The 19828-nt window shown below is 39.0% G+C and overlaps 2 protein-coding genes across 7 annotated transcripts in view; one reads left to right on the forward strand and one right to left on the reverse strand.

The window, feature by feature from the left end:
• Nucleotides 1–19828, forward strand: part of LOC132905132 (poly(ADP-ribose) glycohydrolase-like) — a 473462-nt gene that overhangs the window by 206710 nt on the left and 246924 nt on the right. The window lies entirely within an intron of this gene.
• LOC132904933 (mucin-2-like) overlaps nt 1–19828 on the reverse strand; it is a 332312-nt gene that overhangs the window by 89749 nt on the left and 222735 nt on the right. For all 6 annotated transcript variants that reach the window (XM_060955800.1, XM_060955809.1, XM_060955786.1 and 3 more), the window contains one exon: nt 9076–9191. The gene's annotated coding sequence lies outside the window, so the exon portion shown is untranslated. The remainder of the gene's footprint in view (nt 1–9075; nt 9192–19828) is intronic.

The raw sequence follows: 19828 nt of genomic DNA on the forward strand, positions 1-19828 counted from the left end.
ATATAAGAGAAAACAAAACAATCATTCGAATCTATAAAAATGCTCCGTTGTGAATATTTAAAATTAACAATAGAAATCATTTTATATGAGCTCGTCGAAAGATAAATGAATAGTTTATACAATTGGGGTCCACGTAATAGGAGTTCATTCTTCTCACCACCCATGATTTTTCGTTCATATAATAGGGACTCACGTTCAATGAATTCAATCGGCTGGAGTCCATTTAATTGGGCACGGTCTAAAATTTCGTTCAAATAAATGGAGTTACTGTAGTAGTAATTAACGCATGAATCGTCGGTCTATATGTACCTGATTGGACTGCTCGTGCTATCGACGATTCAATGTGTTCTTGACAAATATATAAGCCATTCGAAAACTACATTGATCAACTACGAAACTGGAAAGTAGAGACATGTGACGATATTACGAGCATTATTCTTTTAAATTTATTTTACAATTTATCTCATACTGTTACATTAAAGGAACGTATGGAGGTATTGTATCTTTGACGAATTGAACATTAATTATGTACCTGGACAATAAAATTGTCGACCTGATAAACAGTTGTTCGCTGAACATTCTTCAAAAACTTCTCTAAAAAAATTAGTTTCTTTGAATTAATTATCTTGACTGCTCTAATTGTAAGTTGAATGGAGTTAGTTGTTAAGTTTTGTTACGCTTAGCTGTCGAAATAGGTATGTCGATAAATCATCTATAGTGATACTCAGAAAGTCAGCCAGGGATAGTCAGTCTCGGAGATACGTGTTCTAATGTAGATATCTATGATAAATAGAGTCTCTATTAAGAACCGACGTCTTTAGTTGAATGGTATTGCACGGTTGTTCTACAAGTACACTGGTTCTCTTAAGAGATATCAATGGATAGACAAACTGTCGGTTCTGTATCTTAAATGATATGCCCGATGAAGCTATCTCTGAAGAGGGAAGCAAAATAGAAAGTGTATACCTACCCGATATCTAGTACTGATACCTACTTGTCAGAATACTGGAGATTTGTCCGTTTGCAATAACTTTCTCTACAATGCGTTACATCGTGTAAAATGTCGAGCAAGTCAATCGCTATCATTCTAACCTCATATCTTAGAATGCGTGTACGTACATTAAGATTTGTTGATTAAGACTTTACAGAAATTTCATTTTCCTTCCCAGGGGTGATTCAGTTTTCCAGTTTCGTTACTAACCAATGTATTGAGAAACAATTTTCAAATCAATTTCAACTTACTAAGGCATAACTCCTTCTTTTAGTGCAAATACGCATCTGTACAAAATATTCGATGAGAACAACGTATACCGACATACATAGCAGCATACAACGTTTGCATACAGTAGCCGCGAAAGTGTTCAAAAGTAACTGAATAAAAGCTAATACTACTTGCATTTAGAAGACTACACTTAATGTAGTTTAAATTTACTAGTCTCATATGCAAAGTTGATTAAAATATAACGAGGTAACTAGTCGAGGAAACACATATATTCTCATTAGCTTAACAAATAAGTAGTCTTGTCACCAAACACGCATCCCTAATAAGGAAAGAAGATTAACTAGAGCAAATCGACATTAAATGTTATTGAAATGTTAAATAAATGGTCAATGTGCGTGGTTAAATTATAATCGCGACTGGTTTTCTCTTCCAGAAGATATTTTCTATCGGCTCGTAAAATTGTCCCGGGCCGACGAATCGAGCACGCCACGGAGAATTCTTTCGCAAATGGTTATCAACGTCACCAGCCGTTGAGAAAGTCCCTGCAACGAGTAGGACGGTCGTCGTTGCGAAATCAAGCTGGAAGGCGATTGAATATTCATGTAGAGAGAAGTCTCAACTCTCTCCCTCGCTCTCTGTCCCTTTCAAGTCGCCTCCCTTTCCAGTCGTCTCCCCAACACGGAGCTCGACTCCAATCCTGACGTTGGCACCTGATACGGTCTATGCTCGCGCGAACGGCTGGAACGCATTATCGAGCATCTCTTTGGCGACGGAGACGCGTCTTGACGTTCGAGAGCGTCGATTATCCGTATTGTACGCTTCGAGCTTCCTAACACTTTCTCTGAAATGTAGAGAAGACTTGGAAGATTCGATTTTTACGCCGAACCAGGGACCGAGTTCTTGATAATGTGTCAAGTAAATTTTAAAAAATTGATTGAAAATAGCTATATATTTTGAATTGTGCGGGGATCGAAAAATGTCTTTGTTGAATTTATCGAGAGGTATAATAGTTTCAGACTAACATGTAAGATCAGAATGTTATCCGTAATAATGGACGTTTGATATGGAGGTATGTTAGAAAGAACAATGCTACAGCGATTTTCGTCGTGTCTTATAAGGAAAGTTTTAGGAGTTTTAGGAAGAAAATTTCATTCGAAGATCAACATGAAAAATAGATAAATTAATTTAATAGGATATCTGTATTGGGTAGTAACTTTGTTCTAGATCGCAAGCCGGGAGCGGATACATATTTCAATGTATATTAGAATGAACAGTTAGCATAACGAACGAACTTCCAGAACCAATTACGTTCGTTCTAGCATACTCCACTATACATTATCCTGAATGACTTGTATTACATTGAATACACGTTTCTTCCTGAGAAGATTTAACACTTGAAGGATGCACATATTATGGTACTTATTGATATCCTTCATCAATTTAACTCTCTTTAAACACAATCTTCTTGCTGTCCCACATAAATACCAACTTTTATCAATTATCAATAAACTAATATCTACACAACTTTCCATATTACACTTCATACATATCGTTCATCAATCTACTTCGTAATTACCCCACATGAATAATCCGATAAACACAAATAAACCTAATACATCTACGCTATTGTATATTAAAGTATTATCCATGTCGGTAGCCCGTTATACACATGTTTACTTTAAAATTGTTGGGAGAGTCTTCCGGGAAAGGTCGACTTATTGCCAGAGTTTCCGAGCAATTTCGCACACGCCATATACGTGGGGGTCGACGTAGGGTGCGGAAGAGTGTTGTTCCCCGGACATGGCGAGAAGTGGCAAGAAGGAGGACGCGAGGCCGTGTAACAAAACTTGGCGACCTTTCAAGCCGGAATTCCGGTTCTTCGTTCTCTCGCTACGGTTTAAACGATGGAACGAATCCTTTTTCTCTTCGCTAGTACCTAGAAAAGCGGTGAATCCCCGAGGGTGGCGACTGACTTCTGAATTCGTGATACGAAAACGCCACGGTCCCGCTCTTATCATCTCTCTGTCTTTCTGTCTCTGCCTCTCTCTTTTTCTCTCTCTCTCACTATCTATCTATCTATCTATCTATCTATCTCACTCACATTCTCTCTCAGCTTGGAATTCTCCTTGGAAAACCAACAAATACCTTAAAGGGACGTCCAAAATAGAATTAAGATATTTGCTATCGAATTTCTTTAGTTGTTCTTTACGATTAAACTAGAATAAAATCGATCAAATTTATGCATTGACGGTAAACCAAGTTATTATACAATTATTATGTAATATCAGAATGAGGATTTCGTGCGGTTATGAATGGATCTCGAGAGCTAAAGATGCGTGGGAGAAGTAGGCGTGACTGAATATGTCCCGAGATTATCATGTAGGAACAGTTTGCTCGAAGTAAGGGAAATTGTAAAATAAAGAAAGATGTGTTCTTAAGTTAGCTCTTAAATTCTTTCATATCGTATCGTCCTTTATATTTCCATACCGTACCTTTATATTTCAGAATTATTTTCCATATATCTATCATAGTGTAACAAAAATTCCTACGATAGTTTTATGTTTCACACATTTTTCATTTAGATACCCTTAAATTAATGAAGTCAATCTAGACACAATTTTGTATTCTATTTCAACAAGATCAGAAAGAGAATACAGATTTAATAGTTTCAAGTGACTAAAACGCGTGATGATCGAATTACTCGGACGTCGATTAGCGAACAGTTAATTGATTCAACGAAACTCGATGTTTCCGCGGGCATTTTTCTCTCGTGAGAAAGCCGGCCACAATAATTAAACGGCGGGCGATCCGCGCTTACACCGCTTGACGCTTTTCATTAAGCTCGAGCGTGTAGCGTAATTGCTTTAGCGTTCCGCGTGTCTCGTTCCCTCGCTGCATACCATCCGCGTCCCCATCCCCAACATTCACCCGACACGTACTTACGATCCGATAAACTTTCACAGAGAGGGAAAAGAAGTCGGTTGTTTTCGACCTCGAAAGGCATAGGAGTCTGGTGCGTGCAACGAGCTGTCGTTGCAGAGAACTCGAAAGAAAAGGAGGACACTGGGTTGAAAGGGCACATTCCAGGTTTCAACAAGAGGCTTTCGTGACTACAAGAACGTTCAGAGTGACCTATCAAACGGCTACACCAGTCATTTTCCGGTTAACCGTCTATTTCATAGTGAAAAAGAAGAAGTAAAGAACGAGAGATACCGAGAGACAAGGTGAACTACCATGGCCTAGGTCCATGGGATTTGAGTGTCTCTTTTACGAGACCGTTTCGTTGAGTTCGCGAGACTATAGCGGTATCGTTGACCCTCTGAGGATGGGACGGACATAAATAAATTCAGGGATAGCAGAACGTAAAGTTTTATACACAAGGTTTCTGAAATGTTTGGTTACGCTTGCGGGCTACAATGTCGGTAAACCGTGAGGTCGAGGACGCTCTCCATAAATGCGACCGTTCTCTCTTTGGATTAGATTTTACGTGTAAAAGGGCTGCTTTATAGAATGATAAACGCCCACCTTTTTGTTCATGATTCGAAACATTTTCTCGGATTTTGGCTTGTTTCTAATGTTTTACGACTATTTAAGGCATCGATCGTTTCAATTTCGAAAACAGTTATTTGTATCATTGAAATAATGAGAATCTTTGTAGAGATTTCTGTAAATCGTACTCGCAAACGTTAAATGTCTTCCGAAAGATAAAAGTTTAGTTTTAATTACCGATAATAGCTAACAGTTCTGTTCGTTAAAATCTTCTGTTTAGAACTAGACTGTCCATTCACTTCTTAAATAGAAATTAATCGATCAATATGTCATTCCACTATGAATTATATATTCAATATCTGTTTAATGAACAACAAATCACTGATTCTATAGAATAAAAAACTACACAAATATTCTATTTGCTATAATCACAAAATGGGGAGAACATTTATTGTCTCTTAAATGAACTCTGAATCTCTGAATGTTTGCCATAAAATATGGCAAACATTCTCGCTACATGAAGAACAAAGAAACTAAAAAAAGGACGATAGAAAATGAGGCAGCAGCCAATTTGAGCATCGCTGACGCACAATGTTGCTCGCAAATCGCGTGTCGCGATCTGTTGCGCTATAAATACCGAAGGATCGCTGATAGAGATGCGAAACATCGTAGCACGCGACCAATACCACTTTGCCACTCCCATAAAGCAACCGAACCTATTGACTATACAATTTACATTCGTGAATCCTCCTTGGGTCATACTGGATCGCCGTTCGATCGCTCGCAGCACATGGTCGAACAGCTAATATCGATATGGCAGCGCGACGACAAAAGTATACTCAATAAAAGCGAAGATGAAAAGGCGGCGCCGAGGGATGGATCGGCGAACGGTTATTCGACGAGCGTGCAGTGCTACTTCTGCACACTTTCCGTGGCATTCGCGTCTTACAAGCAATGAAACACATCGATGAAATGTCCTTTCACCTTGGTCTAGATGACGAAACTTTATCGTTGGGGAACAAACTCGATCAGAATGTTTTTCCTCGACATTTACTGTCAATCTTACAACCTGAATTTATTCTCGTCATGGGACGAACACGCGGTTTGATCACCGAATGGTTATTTTGTCGCCGATTTGTTAGCTCATTATGCTGGATTGGTATCTTCGTGGCGTTGTTCCTCTTTAACTTTTTGAAAAATGTTATGTTACATATGTTATACATATGTTATATATGCTATTGTCGTTTATACAGAACTGTTATATTATGGTTATCAGATCACGGAAAGTTTTATTGTTTTTATTCATCGAAAGAGAAAGGAATCAGTTGTTTTAAATGAAATTTCTACGAAGTAGTTTCCAGTATAATCTTTCTAATTCACTGTTACTTCTGCTTAGCGTCGACCATCTATTTGGTGATTTCCGACAAATAATATTGTAAATATACAAGCGTAATCTGAGAACAGAATTTTTAGTCAACCTAGAAAAATGTTACAACGCAAAGTACGTGATTTCGAAGAAAAAGCACCATTTTTTCGGATAAATAGTTGATTCTCAGTAACGCCCTAGAACGTCACGCACTTGAAACTTGCCATCCGGGAGAATGCACTTTTCCGAGCGCTCTTTCCGTTGCTCTTCTCTGCGTCGTTGCCGTATAAGCGAGCATTTCCGTAATCCCAGTCCTTCTGTATTATTTAATTTCTCCTAGTTCTTATTCGTTCCTCTCGTTTTCGGTTTACGTTTAGCCACCCCCCGGCCGTCCCTTTCTCTTCACTCGGTTACCGCATATTTACGTTTTAAATAATCTTTCATGTGCTCGCACGCTTTTTGTTTCGCGACTCTCTTCCCAGATGGGAATAAAGACTTTATTCTATTCCGCTTCAGTTTATCCCTCTTATATCTGCGCGTTCCGTATCTACAGATTCAACACGCTGTCCTGGCATCATTATGAACGTGCACAAACACTATGAACGTGTATAAACACTATAGATCCAGGTAGATCCAGGTAGATTATCGGTCGGGCGAACCGGTTACGAAAGACGTGTAGCCCGAACGAAGGGGCGACCCGATCGGAATTGCTAATTAGGCGCGTGTAAAATTACTGTAAATCGACGAGCCCACTATTACCGTAAACAGCCTATCCTGCCCGAGAATATTTCACCGTAGGGGGGACCCGGCGAAGCGTTTATCTTCGCGGACGAGATTTAAACGCATACGACCCGCAAACGATTTTCCATTCCGGTCGGTGAACGCGTGTTCGATCGCCGGGGATGCTAGAGGCAACGCTGTTTCGAATCTTTCCAGAGAAACTGAGCGAGAAACATTGTTCGCTGCGATGTAACTAAAGACAGATCACAAACTGGAAAAGGAAGTTCTGCGTACTTTGAGAAGATTAACTTCTTGCTGTGGTGCGTGTATATTTGGAGTCACGATGGTGGATGTTTGTCTTTCTGGCTCGTTTCAAGTTTGAAGTTATATTCTACGATGTTTTATCTCTATTCAAGATATAGATTCTTGTATATTATTAGGAAAACGTTAACAATCTTTAGAAAGATGTTAACGATCTTGAAAACTCAAAGCAGTACAGGGGAAAAGTTATGAGTCGCAATATCGGTTGCCCTGAACCAAATAACTTTGTCTTGACACAATTTTTTGTATCACGAAAATAACTAAAATGTCAAGGAATCGAAAAGAAAGAAAATACTTGATTAAATATCAAGGAGAACATCCAATATCGTAATCATTAAGAGAATCATCAATAGGTCGTGAATTTGCTATCGATACACGATTTGATTTTCTATAATTCTTCATGGTTGCATCGTAATTATTAGCACGAGAAAGATTAAATCCCGTCATGCTTTATCCATATTACCAAAGATCCAACGGTTTGTTTGAAGAGAATATCACGCGGAGCAGACCCTGGCGCTACGATAAATATTCGAAACGTCTGGAATTTCAGATTCATGAAGTTTGAGCACGGCGTATGAATTACTGGGAAGAGGTGGTGGAAGTTTAATCGGGATACGCGTCCTTGATATCAGCCGGCGGGAAACGCAGGCGCAGCGTACCACGCGCCTCCGCTTGAAATTATACCGTGGCTCGTTCCGTTCCTCCAGAGACTACAAATCGTTCGAGAGTATCAAGATCTCACGCAGTCCTTGCTCCACTTTCCCCTCTTTCTCCTTCTCTCCGCCAGCTCTCTCACCCCCGCACGCCTTTCAATTACCGTAATTTTCGTTATAAATTTATCTCGTTGTAAAAACGTTTTATTACGCAATCCGGTCGATTTAATGCCAGCACCGATTTCGTGCGTTCCCGCCCGTCCATAGATCTTGCTCGATGGTTTGCAATAAAGGAGGATACATTCAGCTGAAATTGACGGCGATACTGTTTATCGCGCTTGAAGGTTATATTTCGATTTCTGTCGAGCAAATGGACCGTTCTTTTCCAGATCGTAAAGATTTACTTCCTCTTCTTTTATGGACTCTAGACTTGTTAATTTTCTTATGAATGAAAGAACGCTGATTTATGGCTTGAAATCGGTGCATCATGTAAATTTTGTATAATCTCTGAGTATCTTGAGATGATTTTTAACGTGATTTTGTGATTCATCTTAATGTGAATGGCCTTAAATGTTCCTTTATGACCCATGATGATCCATGACCACAGCAAACAATTATAGGAATTTTTTGTGAACCTTTATGCACGTACTTCGATGATACGATAGAATTTTATACAGTACTTTTAAAAATAGATGACTAAATAAGAAATCGCTAAAAGATCGCTCTGGTTCTCGCGAAGCTGTCATTAAATATAACAGTCTCTGACGGCACAGCTATTAACGGTAACAGTCAGCCATGTAATTAATATCTGTATTCTCATTAGTTCCTGAAATCCCACGATAGACAGTGTTGCTGCTATTATTCATTACACGTGATCATCGAATCTCTACATGGTCTAAACATACTCCTACATCCTTATATTCATCAACCCGTAATCTCGTACTCTTTTGATGAAACAGTGCAAACGATTTTCATGCTGACTCGTAAAAGCGACACTTCCTCCTAAAATCCTATCAAACAATCCTTCTTATTCATTCTAACCCAATCTAAAACTATTGTTGTTCGCTATTAAAAGGGATTGTAAAAGACTAAAAATAAATAAACAACAAAAACAAAAATATCAGAAACGCGATTGCGCATCGTACGCGAACGAAAATAGCGGTGGTCACAGTTCGATTTCGGCATTGTCTGCCGTCAAAGGTAAGCAGGAAGGGTATTTGCGGTAAAGTCGGCGCGTAAAATGACGTATGGAACAACCGATGCATAAAAGACAAACATAAAGTTCGGGCAAAAGAGAATCCTACCTGGTGTGGCTGCAGGGTGTCAGGGATAGGCCGTGGTGTGCTATTAGCCAGCCGTGCTTACGGGGCGCATAAGCGCAACCTCCACCTCCGAGCTACTCCGGCTTTGTCTCTGCATCCTGAAAAAGTGAGAAATAAGCGAAATGAGTTTTATGCCGTGGAGCGTCGCGCCACCGCGTGACGAAGTACTTACGCGTCATCCTCGGGACCAGCGACCGACTGTCGTTCGCTTTCCCGACGATATTACGAAATTTATATCGTCTGCGTTATTCTGACTGACGTGCAATACATAGGAAGATTGCTTTGTTTCAATGTTGGTATCTAGATTTATAGCACGGAAAATGAAAGAAGGATTAATTCATACTTCAAACTAGTAATGAACCTTATTCAGAATACAATAAGGTTGTAAGTCGTGTTCTATGTTGCTTGGTATAGTCTATTACACGCCAGGATAATCAACCGTGTCACATATTTAATCTATCAGATCTCAGCGTTTTAATACATTTGTAAAATGGAGTAGAATGAAATTTTACCACTTTTTATATGTAATACTTGGCTTGCATAGATTTGCTAATTTGTCCTGGTTCTCGTATAATAAAGAGATCACGAATATTTTCAATTAAACAAATAAGTACAGCATCCTTTATACTATATAGATTTCATTTACATTACGGATAAGCCACACGTGCATTCATTTCTGAGTTGCAGTATAGTTACACTTAACGGAATCGCATAATATTCTAACGGGCGGGAACACTTTCAAATTGACGTTTAACAAACATGACTTCTGTAATGAACGGGCCGAACTCCGCGCTGAATAAACATGCAAATCAGCGGCCCACCCTCGTCGGTGAAGACGCTCTTCAACTCGGATAATATACATAGTGCAAGGGTTCTGAATTCCAGCGACCCTCTGTGGTTCGAAATCACGTTATATATTCGGAAACACATGATACACCGTATCCCAGATATACTTCTGTGTCCAAGTCGACGGTTTAGCCCGACTAAAATCGATCGTTTGTCAAATTCGAAAAGCGACAGCGCAAGGCCCGAACACCAGCGCGAAGTTATTAATATTCCTTGTCGGTTCGACGATTTCCTATCGCGCGTAGATACTCGAAGCCCGCTTTGAAATTCTGCCCCGGTCGACCGAACCTTTTTTCTGTTACAATGTCGCTTTTAGATACACGCTGGAAGTTTGATATCGAAAAAAAAAAAAAAAAAAAAAGGAAAAACGAAAGCGGTTCGCCGAGGATTGATGGGCGAGAGTTGCACCCCGCGGGTACAGCGCATCGGTATTCGGCGCAGAGTGTACGATTGAACGTCAATATACGTTTTACCCTCGTCCGGCCTTGGTCACGCAGAGGAAGCACGATCGACGCGGAAAAACGGCCAACAATAAGTGGTTGCTGCCATTAGTCTTGGTAACCGTTATGGCACGAAGCGTACGATCGAACTTTTTCAAACGTCCCAGAATTTAGTTCGATTCAATTTCTAGTAATTTCAAGTAATTGCTACGCGTCGTTTCTCAAAATTGCATAGTTTTGACAGAAATTGAGTCCTTGGTGCTTGGTAATTACTGATTAACCCTTTGATGTCAGTCGATTTCAGGTAGTTTGCATAGAACCAAATTTTGAAGTGGTCATTGTCACAAATTGTCAGAAGAACGACGGAATCTTCCTATGGCAATATAAATAAAATAAAATTCAAAAAGTCTCTACGTTTCCATTTCGAATTTCAAAAGAATGAATAAGATAGGCGACGCCTGTCATTGTACATAAATGCACAATCTACAGGTAACGAAGATACGAAATTTGGCGCCAAGAAGTTAAATTTTGAAAATTATGTATGTACATAAATATTAGCATTTATAATCTTACATATATTTGAATTGAATTAATTGAAATTAATTAATTGAAAACTGTAGCTGTGATAAATAAATCGAAATATAAACTTTACATTTTACATTATACTTACTGTAGAGCCTTTCAACTTTTAAATACAAAAGTATAAATTACATTTCAATTCTTCGTCTCTCTTCCCTATATGTTTATATTTATATTCAAGAACGAATAAAAAATATACGTTTGATCGCAAAATGAAAGTTGCCCTCGTGATTAATTAAATAAATTACCAGCGACCGGTAAACGCACAGTTTCTTTTTGTCCGCGTTTAATTCCAGCTCGCACAACGCGCCCCGCATAAATAATATAATTCACAACGGAAGCGAGTCGTTTCACTCGTCACACCGTGAACGCGTCTGCGTTCACAGCGCTAATTGTTTTCCAAATTAATTCGTATTCTCTGACATGCAACAGATCAAAGTGTAGCAACGTTGCAAATAACCGGATTGGTTAATAACGTAGCTACAAATTAGTCAGATGGTTAAATATTTTCATTAACTGTTGCGTTGTCGTTGCTTTTCACAGCCGATTGGAACAACGGCCGCGATTAATTAACGATAACGGTTAATGCCTTTCGTCGAATCGAACAACGATCGTTAGGAGATACAACATTTTCGTTTATACAGACGTTCGTGTAATGGTCACTGGAAGAGAGGAAAGCCAAGTTGCTTGCCATCGTAGGAAAAGTTTATATTGGATTTCATATTTAATGCAACGCACACCGTTGCTACGAGGAAGCTCGCTTCCCAGATAAATTATTTATGTTGGAACGCTTTGTCTCTATCCGACGAACGAGGGTTGGCCCGCATCGACCGAGAATCAGGCACGAAGGAAAGAGGGAGAGAAAATAGGGGATGATCGTCGAGAGACTGCGATAAGCTTCCGATCTGAACGAAAACCGTCCATCCTTTGGGGAACGACTACGATGAAATCTTGCTGAGTCGATGGGTCAACGATATACACGAATGATATTACGGAACGTGCCATAACGTCTCTTCCACGTTAAAAGTTCTACGCGTCATTATTTTCTTGCGAGTCTCATATTTGCTAAATCCGTTAAGTCCACAAATCAAGAAGTAGAGAAAATTCATGAAATTATATAAAACAAGCTAATGGTATAAATGTATTTTAACACTAGAACTATCGATAGTTAACACGAAGCTATTTCTACCGAACTACTCAAAATGACTGGTCTGTAAAAAATACGTAATAATAGAATATTTTTATATTTATTGATTTATTATTTTCTTACAGAAAGAATTCCATGTTATGTAATACATTTTTGGTATTAATTCATCTGGGTGCATGATCCCTAAACGAGGATTGACACATTTGTAAAATTGTAGAACCACTCACTTTGATTGGTGTGGTATTTCTAGTGTTAGCACCTAGCGATCTAGCGATCGATCCGGAATTTTCCTGATAACTGATATCATCATATCGTAGTACAAATTTTAAAAACGTGTGGAACGTTGTACAAAACGAGAAAACTGGTTAATTGGGATTCGATAAATAGATTGCAGGACCCTTTTACACTTTGACAAGTACCAGCCATTTTGACTGGTATTGGTATAAGTAGCCTTGATATAAAATTATTTTGAGTTTGAATACATAAAAAACAAAATAAAATTCATTATATTATTCTTTTAGTTATCGTTGCGAAAATAATTACATCATTGCGGAAAAAAATATAACATGACGTAGGAATTTTAAAATAAAATTGTAAAACTAGTCAATTTGACTAGTGTGATAGTTCTAGTATTAAGTGGTTGGCACTAAAATTTCAAAAATTTCAAAAGGTGGAATAAATCGCATTGGCTTGTGAATGATTCATGTAAGTACTTTTAAAAAAGATAAAATTTGTTCAGCGATAGATCCAATTGTAAATAACTGTTGTAAAACGACATGCATGATACGCACGAGATATCGTGGTTCAAAATTACGTTGGAAACAGCGATAACGCGGTGGCCAGTCTAACGACAAGCGTCTGACGTAATAAGCAGTCGCGCATTCTGACGCAGACGCTCGCTTAGCGATGAATATCCGAGGCTCGATGACGTAATATTCTGACAGTTCGGAACTTTCCGAGATGTTGTTATAACTCTGCGTATGCAAGTTTCAACGATACTGTCCCTAAAACTTGCCCATTTTAGGTATTTGCATATAACAGTACGGGGAACAGAAATTCGCAATTGATGGTGGAAGTCATAAAAATCACATGATCGTTAACGGACGCGTTAATTATTCGTCAGATAAATGCATGAATTATTATCTGCTGAAGAGATGATACGTTGAAATGAAACGACTCGCGTCTATAAGGACTTAATCGTCTCGCGCATATCAACTCGCAATTTCACTTCATACCTTTTCATGGGAGAAAAAGTACGAGGAAGATAAAAGGACGATTAAAAAAGAGGTGTAAAACATCGAACAAATGAAGAAAGTGAACGTGACGTTAAAATGAATTTTTATGGGTTCATCGCGATTCGCAGGTCACTGTTGATCGATCTCTTCTTCGGCTGCTTCGCTTGAGGGGCATATATAAATATTATAACACAGGATTGATATTCTTCGAAAGTGACGTCGATTAACCTGGTGAACACGTTGCAGATTTTATATATTTTGGCCTAAAGGTCACGATAGACTTAAATATACCATTAACTTTCTCTGACAATATTATTTAGATCATTCATGTCGTTGAACATTTTTTAGTTCGTGAAATGTATCTTATTTTAATCGTACTAAAAAATTCAGTAAGAGAATCACCGATAACCACCGTAATAGCCAACGCGTTAATCAGTTACTAGTTAATTAGTTAATAGACCGCAAGTGCTTCGACTGCGAAGTCAAATTCAATATTCTATGGCATTTCATACGTGCTCGTATCTCCACTGGATTGAGCTTCTCATCGCGTTTTAAACAGACTAGACAGAGAGTCGTTATCCATTAAATATGCTAATATCTCTGAACGGTTCCTGGAAACTTGTCGTTTCGATTTATTTAATTTTCCTAGATTCGCGATGAGATATCTTACATACGTTGTATTTTTCGCTGTATTCTAGCTTCGACGATTGATTTGCACAAACGTGAGAATCGAATACCGATCGTTAGTATACACTGTTGCACGGTTACATGGACATAGTTTCGTAGTTTTCCTTTCTGTCGAGCCGTAAACAATGGGAACGATTCTCACGCAAACGATGAATGAGGTCATCGATAATGAATTATAATCCATCGATAATCACCTTCTGTTCATTTGATATCAATCAGGAAGATAAAATTAAAGCGATTCTTGACTCCGTTTCTTCCAGATATTTATTGATTTGTCCATTCGGTCGGGTTATGTTGAGAAATTTTCGTTAATTGTGGCATTGATTTACATCTGTTAAATATATCTTCATCCAGGAACTATTTCAGCTAACTGTTGACGAATATAAATAGAAACAGCGACGATCAGCTAGATTATATACACTAAATGAATTGTGAATTGAATGGAGAACTATTTAATATTCAAAATCGATTTGTTCAAAAAATACGCCAAACAGAAAATGTTCTATTTTATATCTTTGATCCATCTTAATATCAGAAATCTTTTTCTTTTAATTTGTATTACACTTTTAAGATCATCATGCATTAAGGCACCCCAGATTGCATGGAAAGATACCATAGAAATTCCTGTCCCTTTTTGGGACATGGAACAAACTCATACAAACTTTTACATGAACCACAAAAATATTCCCTTGAACAAAATCCAAGTTTTAAAAAATTCAACACAATCTCTCGCCTAATGATCAGACGTCCAACTACAAGCGCAGCAAGTATGATTGATAGTCCGTCCGTAAGTAACAGTAAATCTTCATTTCCAATTCCCGGATCCTATAGTATGAACGATGAACGTACACCTTCAATAGTTCGAGCAACTTTCTACTATTTATCTTTGTCCGCGAAAACTTTTGTCACGCCACGTAGAAGCATATTTCGATCCCGCTTCGACGTTGAATGATTCTATTGAATCGGTTCTCCGATACGGTAGCACGAAAACGAGCGGCAAGCTCGTTTCCGCGAGAATGTCGATTGGAATCCAAATCCTCTGGTTAGCGAAAATCAGCTGGCGCCGCAAGCACGAGCGACGCGTGTTCGCTCGACGAGCGTGACGCACGCTTATGACGCGGTCAGCCAGCCGTACTGATATTTCGTGGCAATGACAGAGTCGCTCGTTGTCGCTCGGAAACAGACGGATACCGCGCCGCGTTCGAAACACCTAACAATTTGTAGTTCGGACACGAATATGCGCCAGTGCGTAGAAATTGATGGCACGCTCCGATCGAATCGGAGGACGATTCTAGGTTCTTTAAATTGCTTAGCGAGGTTGCAATATATTTTTCGAAGTAAAGAACATATATACGCGGAACTATCAATGCGCTAATCGATTTATTGCTCGATTAAAATGTGAGTTGACAATTTGTGTTGCAATTCTGCCGTAGTGAAACGAGTTTGAAGTTATGTAGGTATTTATGTACAGTTATATTGTATTTTATTAGTATTCTATCGTGTATTTGTTGTATCTCTTACTTTATACATATATCGCTGTTGTAGTGTATGTATTTTGTTTGTAGTCTGTAGGCGTTTGTGTGAATTCACATTTTTATTAAGTGGAACCAAACTGGATACTCGCTTCTTCTTCAAATTTTATTACATCGAATATCTTATTTTGAATTTCTAAGATTTTCTAGTCTATAGGTGAAGTTCATCAATTAAGGAATCGTGAATTAACGAGATACAATCTTCTCCTCGTAAATAAATAATGTTCTAGGTTTAAAATAAAATCTTCGCTGAGATCTTCAAAATTGTACGTGCCAATTTTGGTTTTATTTCAGTAAATAAGTTAAAATTAAAACAGAAATTCACCAACGACTGACCTAAAACTTCAATAGGAAACGAAAAATACTCTATTCATTCTCGAACTTAAAGAACTTGTTAACGACGCACAAAACACGATAAAATAAAAAATAACTCAGAGTATATCAGGCTTAAAAATACAAAAGAATTATGAATCAAGAGTAGTTTACATTATAATTACAAATTCCTACGTATGTCTGCTTAAAGATCTCTGGTTGAAGAACCTCGTAACATAGGTTCTCCGGTAACTGTTGGTCGAGGTCGATTATCAAGTAGCTCCGGACGTTCCAGGCAGCCCGAGGCCGGACAATAAACGGCCGCAACTACTTTCTCCCCGTGTCTGACCTGGGCCGCCGCTGATTACCGTCGGGCAACGAGCAACAGTAGATTATTACGACAGAGTAATCTTCATTGTCTTTACGTGGGGAATTATACAAATAGTCCTGACCAAGCCGCGAATATACAAGCGAAGTGCAGCTTCGCGGTCGGTGAAAGAAAAAACGAAAGTTTCTACTACGGTTGCGCCGAACGAGCTTCGCTTTACCAACGCAAATAAACTCAAGGTAGAAACGTAACAATAATGGTAACGTTGGTCTAGTGTATAATTAGGTTCACGTTACGTGTTACACGATGGTTGCACACCACGGTTTTCCGCGACATGTTTGCAAATATTTTAGTACTATGAATATTCAACTTTCTACGCCCGTATGCGAATTTACAGCTTGCAGTCTATTCCGCGTTTTTATTTCGTATTGCGTGCGAAAATTTTTGGGATCTTGTTGTAACATCGTTGTAAAATAAACATACGTCAGCGGTGCAATCGCGACGTAGTTATAGCACTTAAAAACATATTCTTAAAAGCATATCGTCGACTTTATCATGGAATGCTTGCAACATTGTTACAAAAAAAAAAAAAAAAAAAATAGATTTATATGGTAGTATTACAAGAATAAAATCTTTTATTTATGATGTGCTATGTTATAAATTCCTTGGAAAATTATTGTTGCGATTGAAGAAAGAGATATTTCTGCTATTCTGTAGTAAGATTACAACAACATATCCTTGAAACGGCGTCACATAGAAATTAGTTTAGAACAATTCGTGAAATTGTTAGAAAGCTCAAGGACGATTTTAAGCACACGAAACTATTCTGCGTGATCGGATCTTTCAAAGTAATGCTACACGCGATTCGAAACGATCTGATTGATGTCCTCGAGCAACTAGACTGTACTGATTGCACCAGGAAAGTCGTGCTTGCACCGATAAACCTTCGATCATTGAAATCGTGTTTTCCAGTTCGTGGTTGCGGTCAAACGGTGGATTTACTAGGAACAGAAGGACAAAGGAAGCTAGTGAAAAAAAGCGCACAGCACGAGCGGCTAATTGCGCTTCCGATCGGCTACGATTTATTCAAACCTTTAAACTCACTAGTACACAAAAACCGATTCTCGGAGAATGAATGAAACAAACGAATGAGAAAAAAAGGCTGGTTAAACAACTACTAACGTTTGTAACGTCACTTTTATTGGATTTCAGGAACGATCTCAATAGTTGGCATATAGAAGTCTCGATATTAACGATCCTTCAAGATCCCGACATTAAAGAATGCACGAGGGAAAGGGAAAATCGTCGCGGTAAGGATGGGGAAATAGGTCAGGGGGCAGAGGTCAGGCGCAGAAAAGAAACGGTCATGGCTGCCTTCAACCCTCCTTTTCTCTGCTCGCCGTGTTCCTCCTTTCGCGTACTTTCGATCGATCGTCACAGCCCCTAGTTCTCCCTTTCGTCTTCCCTTTCGCACTCGATTTGTCATTCGAGATTCCTAAACTAGCCGGAGAACCGCCTGTCGAAATCGCTATCGTCCATCAAAAAACGTATAACGATTCAAGCAAATCGCTAATCCGCGCTGAATCAGCGAAACACGATGGAAATTTTTCAACGTATGAAAAAACGGTTGAAAGATTTATAATCCAAGTTTTAACACTGTGGCGATCGGCTGGTTTGGAGTAATAACTTTCACCAATGGTTGGCTGTTTTTGTAAAAAGTTAATGAAATACGGCTTTCGTTATGTCTGTACAATACTTTGAATATTTTATTTTCATATCAGCTGCTCAGGATTGATTAACTTCATAAATCCAAAACTAAAGGAAAGTATGTTGAATGTTGCAGTTTTTTAGGAACTTACTGTAGAAGTAAATAGTTTGTTTCCTTGAAACGATCGATACTAATTACGTATCCGGATAATAAAATTCAGAAACTTACGAAAGGTGGAGTTGATCAGTTTGGCTTTTATTTATTGTATATTACAGGTTGCAAAACGTAACGTGACTTTATCAAATCTAGTAATAACAACCGTACACTAATAGTTAACACTCGTACGACCAGTTTCATGGAGTTAATTCGTCTAGAAAGTTTCCATGCAACACCACGATACTCCATAAAACAACGTTTTCTCTCGTCAATCAACGAGCCGAGCTATTCACCGTATAAAACTCCCATGTTTCTCGCTAAAACTTCCGGGTCCTTTAATTACCTTCCAAACTTGCTCCATTCACTTCAAAGATCCCGAAGCGAACGAAAGCCAAAAAAGTTTCTGTAAATAGCGGAGCGGCGAGAACCAGCTTTTCACGAATTATCGAACGTTACGTTGTCCAACGACGGGATCGTCTCGCTAATTGCCGTAGCTTGCGATCCGGTTCTCCTTCTACGGAAAACCTTAATGAAAGAGGAAAGCAGATTCTCAAGCGCCGTTTCCAGCCGGTCACTCGTCCTTCTCGCTTTTTGACTCTCAGCGACAAGGAGAGGTTCGCGCGGGCGGAGTTAACTCGACGATAACGAACCGCGGTCGAGTTAAGTTCGACGATGGTGCAGTGTTAATTGGTCGATCCGACAGCAACAGACGAAGAGAGCGAAACAGATGACGGGAGATCGCGAAGGGCGAAACGAAACTTCGTCGGCGATGTCACCTTACAATTTACATTTATTTCAACGCTGCTCTTCCAGTCGAACCGTTACGGGCAGCATCCGCGTGCGCGCTGTTGGAATCGTAAACGCGATCCTCCGGCATTCGAGATTCCAAGCCCGACCTCCGCGTGAAATTCAATTGGCCAACTTCGCCGGAGACGTTTAACGAAATGCGCCAGAGGTGCTTGCTAATGTACTGTCTACGATCCTCGTTCCTTGCGTTATTTACGTTGTTCGCCGATATCTTTTTCAATGTTGACAACTTTTTTGTTTTAGGAAATGATATCTAACAGAGATACGTATAATTGTATTTACTTTATTTATATCAAATCGTATTGACGTTATTAGCGATTACTATTGACGTAATTACAGTTACATCGTCGACTGTTGTTTTGAAATCAAAAGGTCGATGCAATCTTAGAGTTAAGAAAAGAAGTGTATTCTTAAAAGAGTAAAAATCAGCGTTATTGCAGTGGCAATACGTGCAAACACAGTCTTATTATTTCACCTTACGTTTACTGGATAAAAACTTGTCTGCGATTGAACGCTTTGAAAAACGGTTTTTGATCGTGCATCTATTCGAATTTTAATTTAACGGTTGAACGTATGTTTTCACGTGCCAAAGGATAAAGACCCACTAGTCGAAGGTACAGTATACATACGGTAATTGTATACATACAAACGGTCGTTGAAAATTTAAACATCAAACGTGCACGTTTTCATGATTTATGTGCAACCATGTATTTGGAAAGGTGGCGACGTTTCTGTCGTTGCGTGAAGTCCGCGCTCGACGATACCTCGAGCAGCAACTTGTCGATCGATCAAGACGCTCGATAAATCTCCGAGGCAGCCTTGAAAACTCCTCCGCTCCGTTTCCTCGTCGTGAACGAAACGGAGGCGTTTCTTCGTTCGATTTACATAGCCGTTTCCCTCGTTGTATAATAGCATTCGTGATCCGCCGCTATAATTCTCCCGTCGAGAAATAGTCGAA

The sequence above is a fragment of the Bombus pascuorum genome, chromosome 1 (genome assembly GCF_905332965.1).
Source record: "Bombus pascuorum chromosome 1, iyBomPasc1.1, whole genome shotgun sequence".
Classification (NCBI taxonomy): Eukaryota; Metazoa; Arthropoda; class Insecta; order Hymenoptera; family Apidae; genus Bombus; species Bombus pascuorum.